This window comes from Bombus fervidus, chromosome 1, assembly GCF_041682495.2.
Source record: "Bombus fervidus isolate BK054 chromosome 1, iyBomFerv1, whole genome shotgun sequence".
Taxonomy (NCBI): Eukaryota; Metazoa; Arthropoda; class Insecta; order Hymenoptera; family Apidae; genus Bombus; species Bombus fervidus.
In genome coordinates this window covers 23,696,915-23,719,976 of record NC_091517.1, presented here as the reverse complement: position 1 = coordinate 23,719,976, position 23,062 = coordinate 23,696,915, and the positions used below count along the sequence as shown (strand labels likewise).

The window sequence follows — 23,062 nt, the reverse complement described above, 5'->3', positions numbered from 1 at the left end:
ATTTTATTTGCAATCATTTAACAACCATCTCGTCGTATAGAAATAAATACTAATCGTCTATTGGTATCAAAAAGAATTACTAACCTATATAAATACTAAACTAAATACACAAAGCACTTTGGTAAACATCAATAGTCAACAAGCAGTTTTAGGGATCCTATGATGTCTTATTAAATATATTGTCAGACTAATCTGATCTGACGAGAATCTTCCATTAAGTTTCCTCGCATTAACGCGAATTTTCATCGCAAACCCTACGCGAAAATAATTAACTAGACTGTATCCTCGAGTAGATATTACATAGAATCGATGTCACGTAGTACAAGCGTCCCGAACAGCTTAAAGTTAGAACACTCCTAAGTTGTACGCATTCCAGACGACGTGCTTGGAATTTATCTTGTTCCAGCAAAAAGTGTTTCGAATCGATTCGCAGTTCTCTTAAAGTTCGATTATATTCGCATACATATTTCGATCGCTCGTTATCGCTATTATACATTTACATCAAGGGATTAGGAAACATTGTCAAAGACTAATTAGACCGTTTGACTCTGGAATCATTGAAGAATGTGTTTTCGTGATCAAAGTTCGCCCGTATAGTTCGTAATAGCGTCGATGTAACTGCGTTTGAATCTTCAGTATCGTTGGGCGGGAAGGTTTACACGTCGAAGATTCGTTCGAACGCGATCGGACCGAACGATTTGCCAACGCGGCGTCTGTACGAGAAACAGGCACAAACAGATAATCTTAGCAGTAATCTGGTAATATTCTCACAGAATTGGCATGTATATATGTAGCATATTGGTTATTATTTATCATGTTATTTATGACTGCGGACTTTGCATCTATAACACTTCAAGGCACAGAAATACACGGAAAGTACATAATGTGCAAAGATGTATAAAAAGAAAAACATCCAGTGCAAGTATAGCGCTTGGTATATTATTTCGCAAGTAACGTTGTGTCCTATTCTGCCTGATAAAATTAAAAGGTAACTAATTTAGAAAAGTTACATTCAACGATCGAAAAGATTGCAAATGCTATTAGTATGGAAACGATGGTTAACGATGAATCAGGAGAGAATCTTTTTCATTATTAATGATTTTCCTAAAACAACGAATAGCCTTTTCTCGATTGAAATTTAAGCGAGTTTGAGATATAGAATATTCGAGGACTGCAACAGAATTAACTTTCCGCAGAAATAAAAAATGATCGATTGTGAAATATTGGAAATAAGCAGCTAATGGAAATTATTTCAAATATTTCTTTTGGAATAATATGTGTCGAATCAAGTTTCCTCGCCAGTATAATGTACAATATTTGGAATGGAAATTCTATGCATTAATCTATCTGTAATCGATACGTGCATGTGAAGTAGATATATATTTATATATATATATATATATATATATATATATATATATATATATATATATATTCGCAATGAATTTGTATTTAAGTGAATTTAAATGTAATGAATTACGTGCCGTACAATCTATAAAAATTGAACAGAAATTCTTAACAAACAGTGAATATTGCAGACTGTTACGTGGAGGCAAAACCCAAGTAAATATTAATTAAACGTAATGTTTTGATAATGACGTTGCTAATGTTACAACGGGACTAGTTCGTGGTTCAAGTATTTTTATACCTCTTGTTTTCTTTCCAACGGTATATAACAGGCAAGCATTGAAAACCAGTGGCGAACGCGAAAAGTTAATTACTCTGCGAAAGCGTGTTTCGCCGATTCCGTTATGATAATACGAAACAGGCGCGTTCCCACCATCTAGAATAGAATCTTAGCTGATTATCGGTAGTGAGAAATCTCGGCGGAACGGCCTCATTCGAATTCAGGCCCTCGACCGCGTCAGAAATCGGATTTGACAGTCGGTTTACTTACGTGCTCCGCTGTCCGATCCATGAAGTCGTTCGCCAGAATTAATTGCTCCTCGATCCAGAGGTGACAAACTCTCCAGCCGGTTGATCGATGACAATATCGTGGTCTAGTGACATCTCCTGCGGAACGTCAAACGCTTCCTAATATTGTATTTTACAGAAATTAAAGAGGCGAACTTTCGACAAAGAAAACCGACAGCCGTTCGTTCTCAGGCTACTTGTTTTTCTCACGAATACCTATTTTACAAAAGTCAAAAGTAACTTCGCTTTCCACCAACAGCCCTCCTCTTTGACTAACGTAACTGATAACTATTCCGATAAACGATGTTGAATATATTTTCACGAGTAAATAAGACTAGTTATCGCGTTCACCGGTGACCTCCATTCGATGATAAATTAAGCAATCGCACTTCCTTTCGTTGCTGGTTATCTCTTGAGTGATTGCCAGCGAAATGTCGGATTATTAATAACGATGACCCCTAGAGACTACAGAAAAGAAAATGAGGATCGTCCTTGGATTAATCTAAGAGTAGATGATACTGGGTTTGATGCAGCGTGTTGGTATTTTATGGAAGCAACGTATATTATCAGATTAATTTGCTGTTGTTAGATTAATTAAAAAATTTATATTTTACTTTAAATGTAGTTGAAAATGGTAAAGAAAAGGTCATAGATAGAAGGTCATGGAAAGATATTTTAATATAATGTTGTTTTTCAATGACCCTGACCACTTCTGATAGCTTAATATCTGCTGATAAAATTGCTATTTGAGTCAATTGCGTGGAGATAATACGACATGGGTTCTTACATACGAGGCATCCCATTATCGCGGATATCTGCTTTGGCAACGAATTCAATGATCATTAATAAAAGGAATTACATTGACATATTACATAAGTTACTTGTTTCACATCGGTTCTACAGAAATTCCTCTTTAATACGTGATTTTCTTTGAAATATCTTTATGATATCTAGCAACAAATAGACGCACCCAAATGTCTCTTTCTTTCTATCTACCATGTATTAATCTTACAATTATTTTCTCAAATAATGGTTTCTGTAAGATTTTAAGAAATATCATTAGAGAGGTTAGATTAGGTAGATTTTCACATATAAATTTTTGTAGTAATGCGATCAGTCACAATATTTTTTCTAGTTTGACAAGTGAATTGCAACGGATTACGTGCACAAAGTCGTCTGTATGATGGATTGCACATCGTTAGACGTTTAAAACATGTATTTCCAAGAGGATCTGCTAAAGAATAAAGCCAAGTTAGTCGTGCGTTTATTACACAAAAACATCGCTTTTACGATCCCTTGCGTATTTTCTGCTCGGTCGAATGTTAAATCCAGAGACAAATATCGTTTCAGTATCGGAGAATCTTCCTGTATCTCGAAAGATACCTCAAGGAAATGTCATTTTTCTATATATCGAGTTATTCACGCGAACGGGCATCATCGAGCAGCTCTTTGTGATCTAAATTCGATATTACGAGGGAGTACTAGCTGGAAACAGGTCCTTTGAGCTTGTAACATGTCGCAAAATTGTGTCGCGATTGGATAAATCTTGTTGACGGGTTTTAGCGTGTTTTCATAATTTCGTGCATCTGAAATCATCGCTCGTTAAAAATTTCACGTTGGCTTCTCGTTGGGACGTTTTCATGTCCCGTTTGAACGTTTCTATTTCTTTCTTTACTCGGCAGGTGCTTCGAACTCGCTCTCATGCACGTTGCTTTGATCATCGTATTAATTAAAACGTAAAAAACTGTATACACCAAGCAGACGAATTTCCCTTTGTACGCACGGATACTTTCCCGAGCGTGACGTATCGCGTTTGAACATTTATCACGTTCAACTTTCTTCGGTGTGCGTTGTAATTTTAAGCGTTTAAAATGAGAAACGTGACACGAGCTTGAGGATAATTTTAGTTAGAAGAATATAAACAGGTTTACAACGTCTTTTTTTATTAGCTAGTTTAGTTAGCTAGTTCATATATCGAAAAATAAATATAATTACGATTATAATTTTGTTTAATTATTAAACTATAATCTTTCAAAAATGAACAAACCAAGTTACAAATCGTTACTATTATATATTTCGAGACTAGAGTGAAAGATTATAATGTTAGATTATAGCAACTGATTGAATCGATTTTATAATCTACAATTATTTCAATTGCATATATTTCATAATAACATATTATACATATACCCAATGATAATACGATACATTCCAACAAATCGTTTCATTCGTATTGATAAAAGAGTGTTAGAATTTAATCTTAAAGTTAAGATTAATAATCTGTGGAAGACACAATGTTTATGTTAAAATAATATTCAGTGATATTTATTAAACAGAACCAAATGTATATAAGCGAGTGATATAATTAACAAAGTATGCAAGAATTGTTGATCGTTGGTCAGTTACTCTCAGACTAGACTTAGGCAGTGACCCATGATTCCTTAAATATTTTGAATCCCACTCTCTATACAGTAACGAGTATGACGTGTGTAAGTGTCCTGTTCAAATGCCTGTGTATGTGCTGTGTAAGAGTATATGTGCCTATGCGTATAATATCGTTGTATTCTAACAAAGAGTGTAAGTGAGAATAAGATTAACTGTGAAATAAGAGAAATGGTTATTACCCTTAAAAGAAACAGGTTAACATTTACATAAATAAGAAATGGTAATTTCTTCCCAGGTTGAAGATTACGCGCTCAGTAACCGGCTCTCTTGATGATTACGATAGATCAAACGATAATCATATTCGACCAAACTGACCGTCTTGACGTGTTTTAAAATTGTTTCGTGAGGCCGTTACTGGTACCGTTAATCGCGGAGTCAACATATTGCGCCACGAAAAGTTAATAGCCACTTTTGAGGTCAATACGAAGAAAGGCGATGAATCATTTCGTTGCATATGTATGATACCTTGAGTACACCACGATATCTTGCTTATAAAATATTTCTTGCTTCTTTCTAATATTCAATTATACTTGGATCTAAAGATAGTTTATTCTCTGCTATCAAATATTACAAATATTATATATTTAATATACATTAATATACAAATTTTGTAAATTTTTAAGAATTGATTACCGTACGATTAGTAGCTCGTGTGATATTGAATATAGAATTCAAGATTGAATGACTTATGGCTTTCAGTGTTTTCGCAATAGTTTTCATAATGCATGTCTTAATGGATCACGTTTTATTGCATGGATCATTCATTTTTAATTCGTATTTATTCTGCAAAATAAATGTGCCAGTGAGCCATGTTAGAATATTTTTTATAATAATCCCAGAAATTTATAGTAACAGTAATTTCCTCTCAAATACAATACCATTTGATTTAAAGTCAAACAAACGTTTAAAAAATCCTTTGAAACGGGGAAAGTTTTACAGATACTTTTCAATCAGGTTGTCTGTAAAGCGTTCGTTTACAGAGGGCTTACGATTAAGCCACGCGATAAAGGCGTCCGTCGTGATAGATTTTTACTCTTTTACAGTTTTCTACCAAGCAGTCCCATTAAAAGTTCGTAAAAATTTGATAGAAAACACGAAAATGAAACTGTGTAACATCTGTGATTACTTCGCGCATTTGAATTAATCCGTTTATACGATAATTCATTCTGTTCAATATACGTGTAATGGTGACATTTTATCGTGAGATCCTCTTTAAAAAAAATAGCGACGAGGGATTTGTACGGAACATATGACGAATTCATTTTTCTTTTGTTCACGAAGTAATTCGACCTTTCAACAAAGTGTTGTTTGTTTCGCAAACAATGTTACTAACTGCCATAGAAAAATTGGTTCCGCGTTTTATAACCTTTTCACCGGGCTGTGATTCCGCCGGCATTGTACTTATTTTCACGCGTAAACAACGGTTAACGAGAAGTGGGAAAAAGATTGGTCGTCGTTGAATGCGGGTGTTGAAAATAATACAGGGCGGTTCGTGAATGTGCAACAATACTTCTGTCTTTTTATCACGAGTCTACGCGATAAAATAAGTGAAAAATGTACGAATGAGAGGAGCGCATGCTATGGTTTCCAAATGGTGGAAGATTAAGCGAGTATTTTACCGTTTTGTCTTGCTTTTGTCGAAGAATATTACATAAAAGTAAGTCGAATGATTTTAAATCCGTTATTCGTACAATTTATCCGGCAAAGTAACGTTTTTCAACTTGAATATTTAAATTATCATGTCTTTTTACTCGTGGTTTTCAATTATTCTCTAGATTATTATGATTCTACGAGATATAACAAAAGAAATAGCTTCAGATATAGAACTAGTTATTCGTAAAATTGGAGGCTGGTAGAACCGTACGAAAACAAGACGAATAAAATTAAAAAGAGCTTGATCCATGTCTAAATTCACGGTGTTCATATATTTACGGCATAAATTTGAATTTCATTTATCTCCATAAAACATCAACTGTCGTATAGCCTTCTCCTGTCGTAACGCATACATGTACAGTTGTAAACTCGTGCAAGCTATTTTCTGCCTTGTTAATTTCCTAATTACGCGTGGCGATTAAACTTCCTTTTTGGGAGCAACGTTCGCCGAATGAAATTGCCAACCCTACCACCGAAAACGTTTTGACGGGATCACTGATTAAAGCTTTAACTTTTCGAATCTTTAATGACGAATTTAAAGCGTGCACTAACGAATCTGCAGCGTCTTAATAGCCAATTACAGCTACCGAATTACGTAGAGCCGGGAGAGCTGTCGTTAATACATATTCGGATACTATGATGTTCCAGAAATTGTTGCTCTATACATATTTTATTCTTAATAGCGTTATGGATTTACCTTCTGATATATTGAAACATTTATTATAATTAGCAGAAAATTATGAACAATAGATATTATTGAATGCAGAAATTCAACATCGATAGTAATTACATTATTTTAGGGTACTTGAGACATTTTATTTTATTTTTATAAAGATACTTTTTCTATTACGAAGTCTACTGTCTTAACTACTTTCTATAGAGAAGATCTATCTTTAGATTTACCGGCTTCGGATCGAGCAATATAAATACACAAATATCCCAATTTACATACAAATATATTTTAAACGCAATTTTATTACAAGACTAGTCTAAAACCTTTCTTAGTTTCTTCGTCAAAAGGAACCACAATTCCGTCGTTTCCAGATCGCAACACGAAAAAGAAAGCGAGGCAAACGACGAGTTGGCGCGATGATTAAAAGTGTCGCGGAACTTTCATTCCGGATGCTCTTTGCTTGTCGATTGCCACTCGTTCCGCTTCTTCTTCGTCTTACTCGCTTATCCAAATTCCGTCTCTTTTCATCAATAAGCTTCGCGGTCGCTTCGAGCAGCTGTTTATTGTGCTCCGTTTAGGTGGTTCCTGTCTGTATACAGAATTTCACGACGGTTGTCGACCATCCACGGGCGAAAACGTCGACTCCATTTGCCGCGTTCTCGCTAAAGAGCTTAGCTTCTTCGTTCATGAGTCGAGTTCTCGCCCGGCACAGCGAGTTCTCCGGGCCAGGTTCCGCCATTCCCAAAGCAAATCTTCGGTCGTGTCGGTTTTTGTTCCGCGAACATTCCCCTTCTGTGTCGACGCTTTAATGCACTCTTTCCAACACTTCCTCCCTCCAACTCTGTCTCCAACCCTTCCGCCTCGACACACTCTCGCGCCCGTTCGTTTATCTCGTCCTCCCTTTTCCATCGTTCACGGCGTATTTCTCGCGACGCGTACCGAGCAATGCGTCGACTTTCTGAAGGCGTTCGTTCTGTGAATCGGCGCTCGGTGAACACACGGCTCGTGAATGTTGTCGACGGCTATGGAAATAAAGGCAGACACGCGACGCATCGGTCGCTGAAAAAAGTGCCACGGAATCTGCGTCAGTCTGTTGGATTGCTCGAGTGCTTCTCAGCCGACTAGCAGACGTTTAGATTGCTCGTGTTCAGGTTTCACGTGATGCAACGCGTGATATGTTTAGGATGATAATGTTGGCGATAGTAAACGCCGAGGCTGTGACAGATTGAGGCGATGGTACATAGAATTCATTCAGAATTGTCATTTCAATGCTGATACTGCTCTTATGGTTTTATTCATTCTAAGAAGTTGGTAAAACCCACGATGATTTTTTCGTTATTAAACTTTAAATCTCGCTATTAAAGATTTCAACGACAAACTGATATTGTCTATTACGTAATTTGTATTAACCAAAGTAGCTGAAAATCATTTTATAAAATGTAATAAGTTTCTATGTTGCATCGATACATGTTGAACTAAATATGGATTTTTTAATTTTATCTAAAGTACGTTTTAAGTCTTTGCCTTAATATGTTATGTCTTTTGCTGATCGAGTGTTGTTCGTGCGCAGTTGGTTGACATTGCCACGTACTGTGCCGACTACTAAAAGCTATTTAACTAGTCCATAAGACCATTCACGTGAGAAATAACTATTGAAACGATTGTTAAAGACTAGATATGACAAGTGACGATTACGAATGATGAATAGCAACTACGGATGACAACCAACGACTAATTATAGATACACACTTGAATGGGGATAAAGTAGCTGGTCGCTGGTGGACGGTGGCTCGGTAACAAGATGATCCGATCAGGTCAAGGCTCGATACTGTGAAATACCGAAAAGCGTTAGGCTAGGTACCAGGTATCAGGATTCCGAAAGATCCTTTGGGGTATGATTTTATGGTACTTTGCTAGCAAGAAAACGAACAATGATCAATCTCTAACGAACGAATTTTCGCTAAATACCGCGCGTGGAAATAGCGAACTTAAGATACACGGCGCTCCATTGTATGAAAAAGCCATCCCATTGCATTTCTTATCGCGCAGTAAAAGGAAGTTCTTTTGAGTTTACAGTTTTATCGAAGCGACAAATATCTTTAAAATATTCACGAGTGGAAAGCATAACTTTTTGTATATGCATGCTCTCTCAGCTACTACATTTCGAATATCTATCAATCGATGATGCTATCGATTTATTCAGAATAAATACGTAAATTACACGATCATTGCATGTAACGTTCTTCGAGCGATGCAAAGAAGTTGGATACCGAAACACATCGAGGTCCGTTCTTTCTATGATTCCACCAGCGTTACGCTTTCTGTATCTGCTGGTTTTAGTATTGCCGTTTTTTTTTCTCTTGTTCGTTTCCTTCTTCCCTGTTTGCTCGAACGACTGTCAAGTTAAAGTTCTGTTTTATTGAGGTTGTACCTATCTCAGTTTATACTGTACAGTCGTCCGTTTCTTGGTTCCCTCGGGTTCTATCTGTCTGGTCTCGCGGTCCGCGCGTATATCGAACGCACACATGTCGTTTGTCTTTGACGATATGTATATTTGCGTAAAGCGTCACCAAAACGATACTTTTGATAAAAATTATCGAAGCGAAGATTAACCAATAAAAATTATTAAATCGAATGGCTAATAAGATCATTGAATTTGAAAGTCGTTTTATTAAACGATCAAATAAGAAGTACGCGTACGTAAAAAGATGAACCATAATGCCAGTACTACGTTTAGAATGCCATTTGTGCGTCGAGACGTACTTAGTTTATCTAATCGTATCTGTCACGTATCTGTAGGATTCTGTTATCGATTTAAACCTGAGCCGAGTGTCGCCAGATTTTAATTGTACAAGTGCGTGACTATCTGATTCGAAATATATCGGAAGAATGAAACGTATCGAACGAAACGAAACCAGATAACCAGATACCAGATTTCAGGAGAATCTGTTCGTTGCTTTGCTATTTGTCAAGATGCTGCGTACGCGACGGACCTTATCTTCTCGTTTGGTTCGTCACGGCGCCACGGTGCGATTAAATCTAGGACGAGATTACAGCGTGCAACTAAAACGCGAACCATTCGAAGATAAACGATTTAATCTGGTTCCTTCGATCACGTGTTTCGAATTTCACGTACTGTGATCGGCGAACAGAACAGATTCCTTAATTATAACTTTTGAAAACTAGACTGTATATATGGATATATAGATCTTACTTTATTGGTTTATCGCTTGTGCTTTATTACTTTTAGCTGGATCGTGCCCTTTTTTTAATTAAACGAGTCACGTATTTTGAACATACGTAAAGTATCATAATTAACGAGGACAATAAGGTTTCATTATTTTTGTAACCTATACCATACAACTTTTGCTTAATCTTTTTTCAATGTCCGCGAAGGATTATAGTTTTAGCGTGTTTTAAGATTCAGTAAAATGCAGTAATTAAAATTCCGTGATCAGAAGCTTCACTGCTATGTTTGGAATTTTGTTGAATTCCTGCCTCTCCGAACACTTGCCTATGGTCTTGTTACACCTTCATATTTAATTAACGCGTCTCTATTATGTAAAACATAAAATAAAGCAAGGAACAGTTTCTACATTATTATCTCTTTCCTTAAAAAGGATACAAAAATCTACTACGTTAAATACCTAAAATGTTTGTATCTATTATTTTCTTCATTTTCATCGCATTCCATCAATCTTAATGAATTCAATGGAAACTGGTCTCTTCGATAGGTATAAAATAAGGATAAAAGAGATGTTCTGTACCGCTAACTCATCCATTCCACTATATTTCCGTAAATACTCGAGTATCGTCCCAGCACACTCTCGCTACACGATTCACGATCCATAGTTTAGATTATTTGGTAGTCGTTCTACGAATATAGAATGCCAAGTGAAATCGTGTAGCTGGACGAAGCATAACAGGAGAATCGGAGCGGATATTAAAGGGAATCCGAAGCTTATTCTGTTACACAATGCACATTATCTGATTTTATCCCGCACGGTTATCGGCCACGATTCGACAGATTAGATCCGATTCTATCTAGAGGGAATGGATATTCATCGAATTGGTGGGTATCGAACAGCTGGGTGGTTCGTGTTCCACCGAAGATAACTCGTTCTTGTAATTGGCAGGCCGTGTATCATAGAAATTCAGTAGTGATCGATGAAGGTTGACCGCCGCGCCGTTTGGAAATGGGTCGTATCAATTTTGCGTAGCGCTCCCCGGTGGGTTGATCGAGTTGACCAGTTGTTAGCGGTGTTGCCTTGTTTGGGGACGAGCGGTAACGAGGGCTCGCGGTGATAGAAAATTAACGAAGCATGTCTCGAATAATTGGTGAAGGGAAACTTGCAGAGGGCAGTGGTACCTTCGAACAAAGTGTTTCCGGAATTTCGAGCAGCGCGTTCGCGGAATTTCCCCGAGAACGAATATTAATTTTCGTTGATTGAGTTCTCGGTTGCGACTCATTGTTGCGTTGTTACCTAAGATTCGACCAAGTTGCCGAAGTTATTCGTTTGAGGTAGAAACGGTATTAAAATGACAAAAAGCTGATTTAGACTCGAGAAATTTCAATGAAACGAAGTAGGGTCATCCGAGTTAGTTAGTTTCGATATCTTGAAATTCAATTTTTCACTTTCTATGGAATAATCAAGTTTGTTGTATATTGCGAGATAGTATTAATCTCCGATATCGTAATGAAAGAATGAGAAAGCGTTGCGCGCTTTAGGTGTAATAAAAAAAAAGTACAACGTTATGTAATCTAGGCTGCTGATAATTTGTGGGAATATTAACGTCGTTATCGGTTGGGAACATCTTGCCTGCTGAAGCTATATTAGAAGATTAAATTACAAGTCATTTGTAGAAGACAATAATCATCGAGCTCTTAATGCGTAAGGTATATTTCATTGTTTATCGCGTCATTAACATCTAGTCACCTACTAGTCTGCTCTTTAATTTATGATATTCGAATTTGGCAAATTACGAGTAAAAACGCGATATTTTTTTAAGATTATGAGTAAGAGTGAATTAAGTAGGGCGTCTTAAATAAATAACTTACACCCTGGAATTTCATGTGCAAGCAAGTTGCGACGCACGCGCGAGATCATTATCAATAAGCAAACGTGAATTAATCTGTGTGATCTGTTCGTAGTCAGAAAGAATCGCCGACCAGCGCTTTTCGCAACTACGATGGAAAGGCTGGCTTTTCGAAATTATTAATGGTATTTTAACGATCCGCTCTCTGCCGAGAACATTATAACTCGCACTCCATTGTTCGCGTCTTCTCTCGGAGAAGAAAAGTTTTCGTCACGGAAGATAACGCACGATGGACCAAACGAATCGATGCACGCGAATAAAAGTTAGCCTTTCAACGACTCGTATTCTTTGTTTTACGATGTAATTCATTATCTTCTTGCATCTGTCACGATACAAGCGACTCTCTACATATCGCACGACCTATTTGCCCAGTGGGTGGTCGTAATGACGAAAGTTTCGCGATCCACGGTTCAACTTTCCGCAAAAACCGGTCGTTCTTGTCAGCTGTTCGATCGAGCTTCGAGTGTCCATTAGAAATACCATGAAAACATCGAAGTCAATCTAAACAGTTGGATGATGTATGTACGATAGCGTGACGAGAATTCCATAATAGCTTGGATATCATCGCGCCCCTGCTTTTCGACCTTTTTCCCTTTATTACTTTCGCAACTTTTTTCCTCACGTAATCGTACGGTCACTGCGTTGTGCCAAGTTGCTAAACCCCTATGTGCACGTCGATATTTTGACTGTAATCTCAAAGACCGTACTTTCGTTTAATAAGAGTGATCCTTGGTTTACGACACGTGTAATGGCAGCGAGAAACGAACGATGTACCGAGTGCCTTGATAAGAACGTTATTGGATCTCTGGCGAAATGTATAAAGTTTTTGATTGATTCGTAGAATATAAAGTAACATTTTTTATTACGCTTTAGTCATTGAATCATGACTCCACGAGGACAGATTGAAAAGTTCCCGGAATCGCCGCTAGCAGTTGCTTTATTTCTTACTGCTATTGTCATTCCGGAAACTTTTCAATCCGGCCTCGCAATATCCTGTCTTATAAAATTCCTACCAGAATAGGATACACCAGTGATTTTAATATCTTTGGCAAGAATAAAAATCTTAGTTTTTTATTTATTATGGATGTTCTCTCAAAAAAAAAAAAATGTAACTTTACACTCGGACCTTTGACAATCTTTGTGTTGATTAAAGACGCTTCTTTGTTATCTTTCATATTTTCCCTTGTCACTTCGTTCTTCAAACGATCTCGACTAAAGTTCGATTCAGGATCGATTATATACAGATTGAATCAGTTCAAGATTCGAGGAACACAAAATGTAGAGAATAGGAAAAGATTAAACGACCATCTGCTGAAACGAAAGCGAAATAAAATTTGAGTATCATAAAAATCGTACCGCGGATTATTGAAAGATGGTTTTAGAGTAACAAAATCTTCAACTTACAAAAATAGAGGATGAAGTGAAACTCTAATAGGGAAATGTACGCTTTCAAACAGAAAAGTTACCAACCTTTTACCTATAGAAATTTGGAAGGTAAAACAGACTCTTCGTATTTACTAACTACAATCAAGTCTGCAAGGCGCTATCTAATAAGATTTCAGAAATTATAATATCTTCCAACAATGGGAGAAATCACCATGTTTTAGTCCATAGAACCTTACAACCACCGTTTGCATCTCAGTTCATAGGCAGTTTCTGAAAAGCGGGGCGTTCGCTGGAAGCTTTGAATACATAGTATCCCGTTTGTCAATAATCGATGCCCGTCTAACAATCTAATTTCACGGCGGCGTATCTGGCATCAAGCGGAATTCACGGTGTGTCTGACTGTCTGGTCGTCTGTCGGTACACCCAGCGTACGTATTTTATGCGAACGGCTGTATTCGTCGAGCGTGCACTTGAGAGACAGCCCAGCCGCAGAGAACAGACGTATTCCGCATTAATTTAGCCACCACCGCCGCCGTTGCCGCAGTCACCTCCTCCTACGTTACATATCTCACGTATTTAACTAAAACACGCCAGTAGCTGCGCGCTACTTCCGGAAACTTCAACTTTCCCGGAAAGACAGAGCCGAGGCCCAACGCCAGTCGAAATCATTAGCGGTGGCCGCGAAATAGAAGCAGCAGCGCGTGTAAACAGAACACGCGTGTAGATGGGATTCATAAATTAAGTAAACTGTTTGAATTAACAACATCCTGCCTGCGGCTGGCCCGCAACGCAGCATCCAGATACATTCAGATTAGGCGCATAACAGAGCAAGTGTTACGTTAGGGTAATATTCCTGAGTTATTATTTTAGGGTCTCAAAGGAAACGCGGTACATAGTACATAATTTTCCAAGGACAAGATGAATATAGGGAACGACACGAAAAGTATGGAAGAATGCGCGCGATAAATTGAATTTCCTACTTTTTACAGAGAAGAATCCTTAAAATTCAGTACACTGCCGATCGATATCACGTTATCGATATTGTCTGTCTATTTGGTTTCCAACAAAATACCTGTGTTTTTTATACTCTGCAAAATAATTCTTACGATATTAAAGTTTTGAAGATTTTACAAAAATGAAAAACGGATAGTAAACGGCAATTTATTTTGATACGCGATTCATGTAAAAGGATACAGTTTTTATTAAATGAATTTACATACTGAAAGTTCCAATTTTACACGATATTCGACGCGAAATAAGAATAAATAAAGAATGTGTTTACAAACCTCAGACAAAATCGATATCTCAATCGAGAAGTAGTACGCAGCACGGGAACTGTTATTGCAATGTGATTTATGCCCGGAAAGTAAGTTCAGTTGGATACACTCTGGAACACGCAAAGTTATAGTTCCGCCGCACTTTTCTGCTATAACCTTGCTTTTAACTAATAAAGCGATTTCGCGGAAGGACGTAAGTCTTACAGTTTATTTCGACTTAATTCTTTTGAAATTGATAGAAATATGATTTTCAAAATATCTTTTACGAAGGTTCTTGGCTTTTTATCATTTTTCATGCTATCACTAATAACGACACTTCTTTTGGAATATATGATACTGTTATAGACAACTAATGAGATTATAAAGAGTGTCCTAGTTATTTTTTCACGGAACGATACTGGCATATTCTATGAATAGAAATAAAGAAAAAATGTCATATAAATGTAGAGCCATGAATGTTGAGAACGAACATTATTAAAAAGATAATATCGCATTCATTGTTGGAAAGAAGAATTCACCCGAAAAGGATTAAGAAAATAATCCTAGTCGTAGTCGTGAAAAACGTACATATTCTCGTCACGTATTTCAAAGCGAAACGAAAACCTAATCCAAAATCGAAGAAAAAAATCCTCCGCTAAAAGCGGCGCTAACGTTTGTTGTCTTTTTCGAGAAGTGAACGATACGATTTTGGAATAATGGACTGTCAGATCTTAAATTAACAATTCATTGGGAAGCTGGTGGAACTTTCGGAGCTTTTTGTCGAAGTGTCAGAAGAATTTTCCTAAAACTATCCTTTTTTTTATATTGGTATTTTTTCTGCTGGCAGGCGTACTATAAAAATTTGACATGCTTTTCTCGCGTTGCGCTGGTACCATCTCCATCAAACGGGATTCGCACAAAAGCACGACCTTTCACGTTCGAAAGAGAATTCATTTGATTAAACAATAAAAGCCGGCGTTAAATTTAAACCAACGCAGCGAACCCGTTTGTTGTCGTTTTCTTTCATTAAAATATTTCTTTCTTTCTTTGTTTCGCAGCGATAATTTTATTGTATCTTACTGTACAACTGCAAATAAGAGTAATAAAGGTGAAAGCAAGAAGTAGAAAATACGTCTGGTAGAGAGTAAACCAACTCTTACATTGCACAGTACTTTTAACCATTTTTACCTTTCATACGAGGCTTTTCACATATTATGCAGTGGTATATTACGACGAGTGGTATACGTTATTTTATATTCTTCTATCATTTTTAATGATGACGTAAGTGCTATATTTCTTTAAAAAATATATATATATATATAAAATAGAATTCTTTGTGCGTATTAAATAAATAAAATTGATGTCTTTACTAACTACGGTAATTATCTTTAATATAATTAAAAGACAATTAGTACTCGATAATAATATTAAAACGAATGTATAGAGCGACGATCTCTCAAACACCGTAACATTCAAATATTACTAAGAGTCATTGTAATCTTTATAATTGCAAATTCTACGGAAAACTTAACGGAAAAAAAAAATGTTATATTTTCATCACTCGTAGAAGTCGCGTTACCTCCGTAGTCACGCAGTAGCATTAAAAACTTCTCGGTTACCCTTTCACCCTGGTTGCATTAGGAAACCGATGCACGTAACTCCGTTCCCATTCACGAGATCAATTATTCGCGCGCGAGCAAGTTGGTCGACGCAGGCCCATAATTTTCCCATGTTTGTTCTAACCGCAACGTAGCCGAAGCAACAGCGTGTTCGAAGGGTGGCGTACGTGCGCGCACGAGCTGTTTAGCGTGCAGACCACGAGTCCCCTAGTCGATTACCTTGAAAGTTCATTCGTGAACGCAGGAGTGGCGGCTCCGAAGGGCCGATAACGAGGAGGCAAGGTACGATAACGTTATCGTTCTTAGTAAACCTTCGGCCTCGGTGGCGTGGACTCGTTGTGAAGTGTGCTTCGTAGCGTGCACCCGTTATCTCGTTGTGCATGGCTTCCTGGCTGAAGCCTAGCATCGACCACCAACCACGTGCCGATACATCGCAGAAAGCTGGTCATCGTGTCCTTTATCGAAGGATATGTCCTTTATCGATCCGCGACCTTTTATTCCTATCTGGTCCACATCCTCTTTTCTGTTTCGTCGTAGCTGATATCTATTTTCCTCTGATACCGATGGGAATGAAATTTATTCTAATGTTAGTTTTTTTTTTTTTTTTTTGTATATTCGTTGGAATATTTATCGAATTTGTTGAATACTCTGTTCGTTGAATAATTAATCTATTGGTTTTTAGTTGTTTATAAAAATCGAAAGGTAGGCAATAAAAATGATTTTTAGTGACGTTTTCTTGGAGCAAAACGAAAGAATAGTCTAGCTGGCGTCTTTAATTTCTACTCAATATATTTGAATTTTTTGAATAGAATATTATATAATCGTTGCAAGCGTATCTGTTATTATATCATAGAAGAAATGCGTTTAATTAAATCAAGTATATATACATATATATTAACATAAGTTCATCCAGCATGACAGTAATCCCAGCGTGTGATAACGGTTCTCATCTAGATACATGCATCGAACGACCATTCGATGCACTTTATTTCGTTGTTGTCAATTCGGCGCAAATTTCAATTAACCGATCCGTGGCCGTCAAGGAGCGAACGTTGCGATAACGCACAGGCTATCATGCATTATAATCGTAATACTCCGGCGAAACAGAGACATCGTTGCACGAATTTCCATTTTACGAGCGGTAAAATGGAAACAGGCGTTATTTGCCAGTGTGCCTGCTTTCATATTTATGAAAGACAGGCATATAAATGTGTGTTTCAAATTGTGCAACCGTGTTCGAACAGTTTGTCAACGTGCGTTGCATTTTGCAATTAAACGGTATAAACGCGAACTGTCTTTTTGTCAAGGGGTCGCCTTGTTGCCGGCATTAGTCTCGCAATTAATTTCTCGGTTGCTTACGATGTCAACGTCATGCAAGGGCTAATTGTCCTTCTATCAACATAATAGAGTACCTACGTAGTAAAGCACGGGCCATCAGTAAGTACGATCGTCAGAATATTCTACGTGGCAGCACTGTGTACTTTACGACGTGTATTCCGCTCCCAAGACCTAGACCTGAGCGTGACAAGATAATTACGACGCGACGGCGTGAAATGAATTTACCTAATCTTCGATTGTAACTTTGCCCAACTTGAGCTAACTTAAGATCTTACGATCACGTTTTTTTTACTAATATTTTATTGCCACTATATCGGCCACGCGGTAACACAGAGATGTCCCTTTTTAAAGAAAATAATTCAATTGTTTGTGAACTGTAAATTTTGTTGCGGTTTATAGAGATAATGTCTATGATTTGGATAATTACGAGATAGTGGAAATAAAAAATCCAACTTTGAGGAATTTCTTATTAGAATAGCGTTTATTGAACATTATAAATCGCAGTTTCTTTGTAATAAACATTAATAGATATTATAGAATAAGTATTTATGATAATGATCGAGTTGTAGAAAAACTAACTCTTGGGATTCAATCACTCCACAATCGCAACGAGAACGATCAGAAAAGCTTATAGATGTGAAGTGAGATGCTTCAACGTTTACCAATGTTTTGTGTTCTTTTCTTTGTAAGTCATATAATTTTTTTTTTTCTTATCGAGTTTGAAGCTTTCCAATGGATTAGTACGGTAAGTTCGTTCGAAGTGCTAGTCAGAACGTTGTGTGACTCCGAAATCGGAAAATCCTACTTTCTATGGGCCATTAAAAGCCTCCCTCGCGATTCCGACGCCAGGAAGTTTCTGCTCTCACGGTTAAACTGTTTCTCTACCGATGTTTATTGTGTGTTTCGTGGCGAATCCCATAGTTCTAGAGTCAGGAAATTTCAGATTCTACGGTATCAGATGGACTGCATCAGTTGCCATACATTTCTTATGGTGTTTTACGACAATCAAGGACTTAAAAATTAAAACTTCATTGTCTCGGTGCTAATATCGTAAGAGTTCACAGAACCTTAATTGGGCATTGTAGTTCGTTCCAGTTTCAATTATTTCCAGTGATTTGTTTCGACTGAGTAATCAATCCGTAAAGTGTTGTAGCGGCACTCGACGGTAAACTTCCCAACGGTTTCTGTCCCGTGGCTCGCTACACAAAGACCCTATTCTTCGGATAAGATGATTGCCAGATATCGATACATCCTCGCAGAATATTTTCAGCTAGCCTAAGGACCTGCTATAAATTTTAGGATTTGTTTAGCTAAGGTTCTCCAAAGGGACAAACAGCCTTTCTCTTAGCAGTCCCTAAATCTATCACCCACTACGGAAAGATACGAGAAATCTGCTTTCCTCACGTACGATGCTTCCCGCTAGCAACTTTTTTTCAAGGTTAGTTAGCATCCTTTTCCAACCACCGACACAAAATTAGTCAATTAACAACGACGTTCATTTCCCTCACTTTCCGAACCAAGGCTTTCCTCAACGAATCCGATGATCTCGCATCCTTAGACACACCCCATCGCAGTTTTCCTTCGCGGCGTTATCGTGACGGAAAGTCAGTCGCTACATATCGGTCCGAAGCAATAGTTAATAGTTCTTAATAATTGATCAGAGTTCCTCTGCATCTCAAGCAATCATCATCCGAACTTATATCGCGCGTCAAAATCACCGACCAGAAGTCGAACTTGTAATTGCGAATCGCGAACCGCTAATATAATAATCGCGAGTTCTACGCAAAGTGTACACATAGAATATATATTATAATGAATATCTATTGTTAAATATACTCGAGTGTTTCTTCCTATCACTATCACGATCCATCGCCTCAGTGTCATTAACTCTTATCAGATATCCTTTCATACCTGTGAGCGCCCGGAAGAATGGACTTTTCTTAGGAATTTATTCTTAAAAAACTACTCGATGAATAAATATCATATTCGTTTCATTATATACGAATATATCTAACCAATTAATTTCCATACATCGCGCATTGTGCGAACATTCATGGCTGCATCGTCGACATAATTTTGATCGTATACCGACTTGTTGTTTTAAATTCGTGACTCAACCAAGGTTTTATAACTTAACATCGCATGCAATGTTAGGGACTTGACTTTCCTTAGCACGGGAAAGGATATCTTTTACGGCGGAGAAAGGGTGGTATTATTTATTTATCGCGGCTATGCGCGATAAAATTTGCAAATGGAAGCTGACCTTGCTGCTGAGTGGATACGTGGTGGCGCATGGATAGAAACGGATTATTCAACATGATAATCCGGTCCGACCAAGCTGTTTTGTATTTCGAGAAGCAGTAAAGTTCCGCGGCACTGGCGAATTTGTAGAATTTCCACGGTGATAAGACGCGTTATAGTTTCTAATTGTCGAGGAATAATCACGAGCACCGTTACTCAGACGGTAATAGGGCGGTATTGGCTTAAAGAGCCAATTTGTAGTCGGAAGTGCAGATGTGATATTACGATACGTTTGCATTAGTATGAACTGTACATATTCGCCTGCGGTGAGCGTTACATTAAACGCAATTTGCAATATTCATTTTACCCTCGCACCCCACCAACAGAACCCTTTGTCGACTATACCGCACGCGTGCGCTCGCGATCACGTCCCTGTTCTTGATTTCGTTCCCTCCCTCCTTGAAATTTGATTTCGGTCTTCCCGCATTATATCCAGATTCCAGCAGCGTACAAAGACTGTCATCGATATCGTAGACGTTACCGAAGAATTTTATGGGACTGTTGCGTTAAATAGAGGAATCTAACAAGATGTAAAATTTAGATCGACCATATTTCTGAAAAATACTGGATTATACGTTACGACAGACTCGAAATTAAAAGCGAAGATCGTTGGTATGCGAGTGAAGCACGCGAGGTTACCAAACGTCTCATCATCGTTAAAATTAGTTTGATGGACAGCGCCTTAACCTCCGCAACCATCAATCTTTGCAGAGCGATTTTCGAGAAAGATAATTTTATGTCGAAATAGATTTAATCGTATTTAATGGATTTTAACGTCTCATCGCATATTCAGTGCTCGGGAAAGCCACAGCGAAATATCTATATAGACACTGAAGAGATATTTTTCTTATATAGATTGAAATAACGTTTAATTATTTACAGAATGCGCGACTCTTATAATCTTGTCATTTGTAAAATATATCATTTTTTTATTTATTATATATGCGTCTTATTATACATACATATTTTTTATATCGCATTAAGTAAACTTTTCCAACGAATTCACACAATATCCACTAGCTTATGTAATAAGTCATCTCACCCTTTCATGTTATACATACGTAGCATGAATAAAATATTGCTTGTAAATGCATCATGGCACAAATGCACGCTTGCTCATAAAATTCCACAATCTTCTTGAATTTCCAGCTTCCTTGACTCCACTTGTTGGAACAAAATACTACATACAGTTTTGATACTTTTTAAAAGAAATGCAAATAAAACTAATCAAAGCTGAAACCCAAGCTAATATATCCGTTTGCTGATAGATCAAACAGATCAGCGTGCGCTGAAATTCATATCGGAATAATCTAGAATTCATCTGCGGGGCGGTAGAATTAATCAGATGGACCGCGTGAGATCGTGCGCAGAATTTTTGGTGTTCGCGTCTTCGGGGTTGCATCGCAATTTTCCCTCTGGCGAGATTATGAACGTCCGTTGTAACATCCACCGGGCAGACTTGGTCCTGGGCAAGTGCTTTTTCCGTTATTAACGGCGTCGGGAAATACTCGACCCGACCTCGATACCAAGTGAAAACTGTACGGTGTAAGCCCATAAACAGGAGGCAGCCAGAACCGCTTGCATCCACGTCTACGAGGTCCCGTAAAACTGTTCCAGTATTTCATTCCCGGTAACCGCGCTGCCCGGTGCCACTTTTTCTACCAGCCAAGGCTGTTCTTGCGCGAGGAAATATTCTTCCGCGTCCGTAGGCTCTCCGGTTACACGTGCCTCGTTTGCCACGAACCTACGTTCTTCTTTCTCTATTCACCCTCTTTTTTCTTCTTTTTTTTTCTTTTTTTTTTTTTTTTTTTAACATTGAAATCTATTTCAACGTGAAGAATCACGAGCAACGAGAGGAAGAGAAAGGGGCAGAGGGAGACGGACAGAGTGAATTATAGGGGCGAGGGGGAAGGTGAACGCTTGCGAAATAATTAGGAACCATACATTCTGACCGCGCTCGACTCTTCAGCCCTTCAGCCTGTTCGTATTTTTACCAGTGGTAGCTTGTTTCCTTTGCGTGTCCGTTTCTACTTTCGGCCTTTCTAGCTTTATGCGAGTTCGTCCAATTACATTTCTGGCCGCTGTATTATTCATTCGGTGAAGCGAGATAAACTGCCCTGGCTTAGAGCTCGATTATAAGGGTCGTTGCCACTCCCACCCTCCTTTCGCTTTCTCTCTCCCTTTCTCGAGCGCGTTTTCCTCATTCATCTCTGGTCATCGACTTTCCAAACATTTTTCGAAAATTTAGTCCCTGGCTCGAGTTACGTATTCACCTTTAAGACACGTTTGCATGCGAGCGAGAAAGTGTGCGTTATGACATACTTTGAGTTCGCGAACGTATCTTTAAACATTTTGGTGAGAGATCTAAGGAATTATACGGTCTCAGTTGAATTTGTCTGACGTTATTCCACAAGTGATGTTATTTTCATTGATCTTATTTTGTCATTCTACGCTCTGTACATTTATCTTTGCTTCGTCTATTCGTATTGCGTTTCTAGTGTCGTTATGCAAATTTCCCATCTTAAAGAACGAGCGTCCTTCTCGGATGTCCGAAAGAACGTATCGATCAAGGCATCGAAAGGTAGACTTTAAACCTTTTATTTGCCGCATTGTAGAGCGGTCTGGCGTTCGCAATCAGCTCGGAGTAGTCGGGCTTCGTTATCCTCGTTGACAAGGGGTGTCGATTCCGGTGTGTAATCGAACGTCCTCCAGCGCACTGTATTTTTAATTAAGAAACAAGGCTTAGGTTCCGTAAGCGGGGTCGGTAGAAAAATGCGGGGACGTTAGCTCGTTTCCTTGCGCAACGGTACTGGATTTAATTAGTACTGGCTCTCGTTTCTCGCTCTCTATCTCGGGTAAATGAAAAAAGCCGGGAGAAGAAGCCAGGGGCAGAAAGGAAGAAGTCGGGGAAGCAGGCGAGCGAAGGGACAGAAAGAAAGGAGGTGCAGTAAGGAGAGTGAGATCGTTGGACTGTATAGTCGATGGTAAATGTTTTTCCTCATGGGGAAAACTCGCCTAAAAGGTTGTCGTGGCTCCAGCGGCCGGCAACTACAGAATAAAAGGAGATGGAAGAGGAGCCAACGTTTCCAGCGTGTCAGGCCACGTGCGCTTGTCGCATATCCAATGAGCCTTAATGAAAAGCGTATAAAACGCAATTTAACTGACCGATAATGGTTCTAGGATGCTTCTCAGGCTATAAAGTTGACAGATTTGACAGGCGAGCGCTGGTATTTATATAGTTTTGTCCGGTGGCTGTTTTTCATTGTCCCGATGTTGTTCATGGAAAATGAGATTCCTTTTTGTTGAGACAATTTGAATAGATTAAAGAGATTATTTCGCTACACTGATATATACATTATTTTCTTTAATTATTAACCAGA

At 38.1% G+C, this 23,062-nt stretch overlaps 2 protein-coding genes across 2 annotated transcripts in view; one reads left to right on the top strand and one right to left on the bottom strand.

Annotated features, from left to right (window-relative positions):
* Mesk2 (misexpression suppressor of KSR 2) overlaps positions 1–2,105 on the bottom strand; it is a 122,814-nt gene extending 120,709 nt beyond the window's left edge. The window contains exon 1 of the mRNA XM_071999709.1: positions 1,898–2,105. The gene's annotated coding sequence lies outside the window, so the exon portion shown is untranslated. The remainder of the gene's footprint in view (positions 1–1,897) is intronic.
* The window catches only part of Fkbp14 (peptidyl-prolyl cis-trans isomerase Fkb14), a 115,632-nt gene that overhangs the window by 1,242 nt on the left and 91,328 nt on the right, over positions 1–23,062 (top strand). The window lies entirely within an intron of this gene.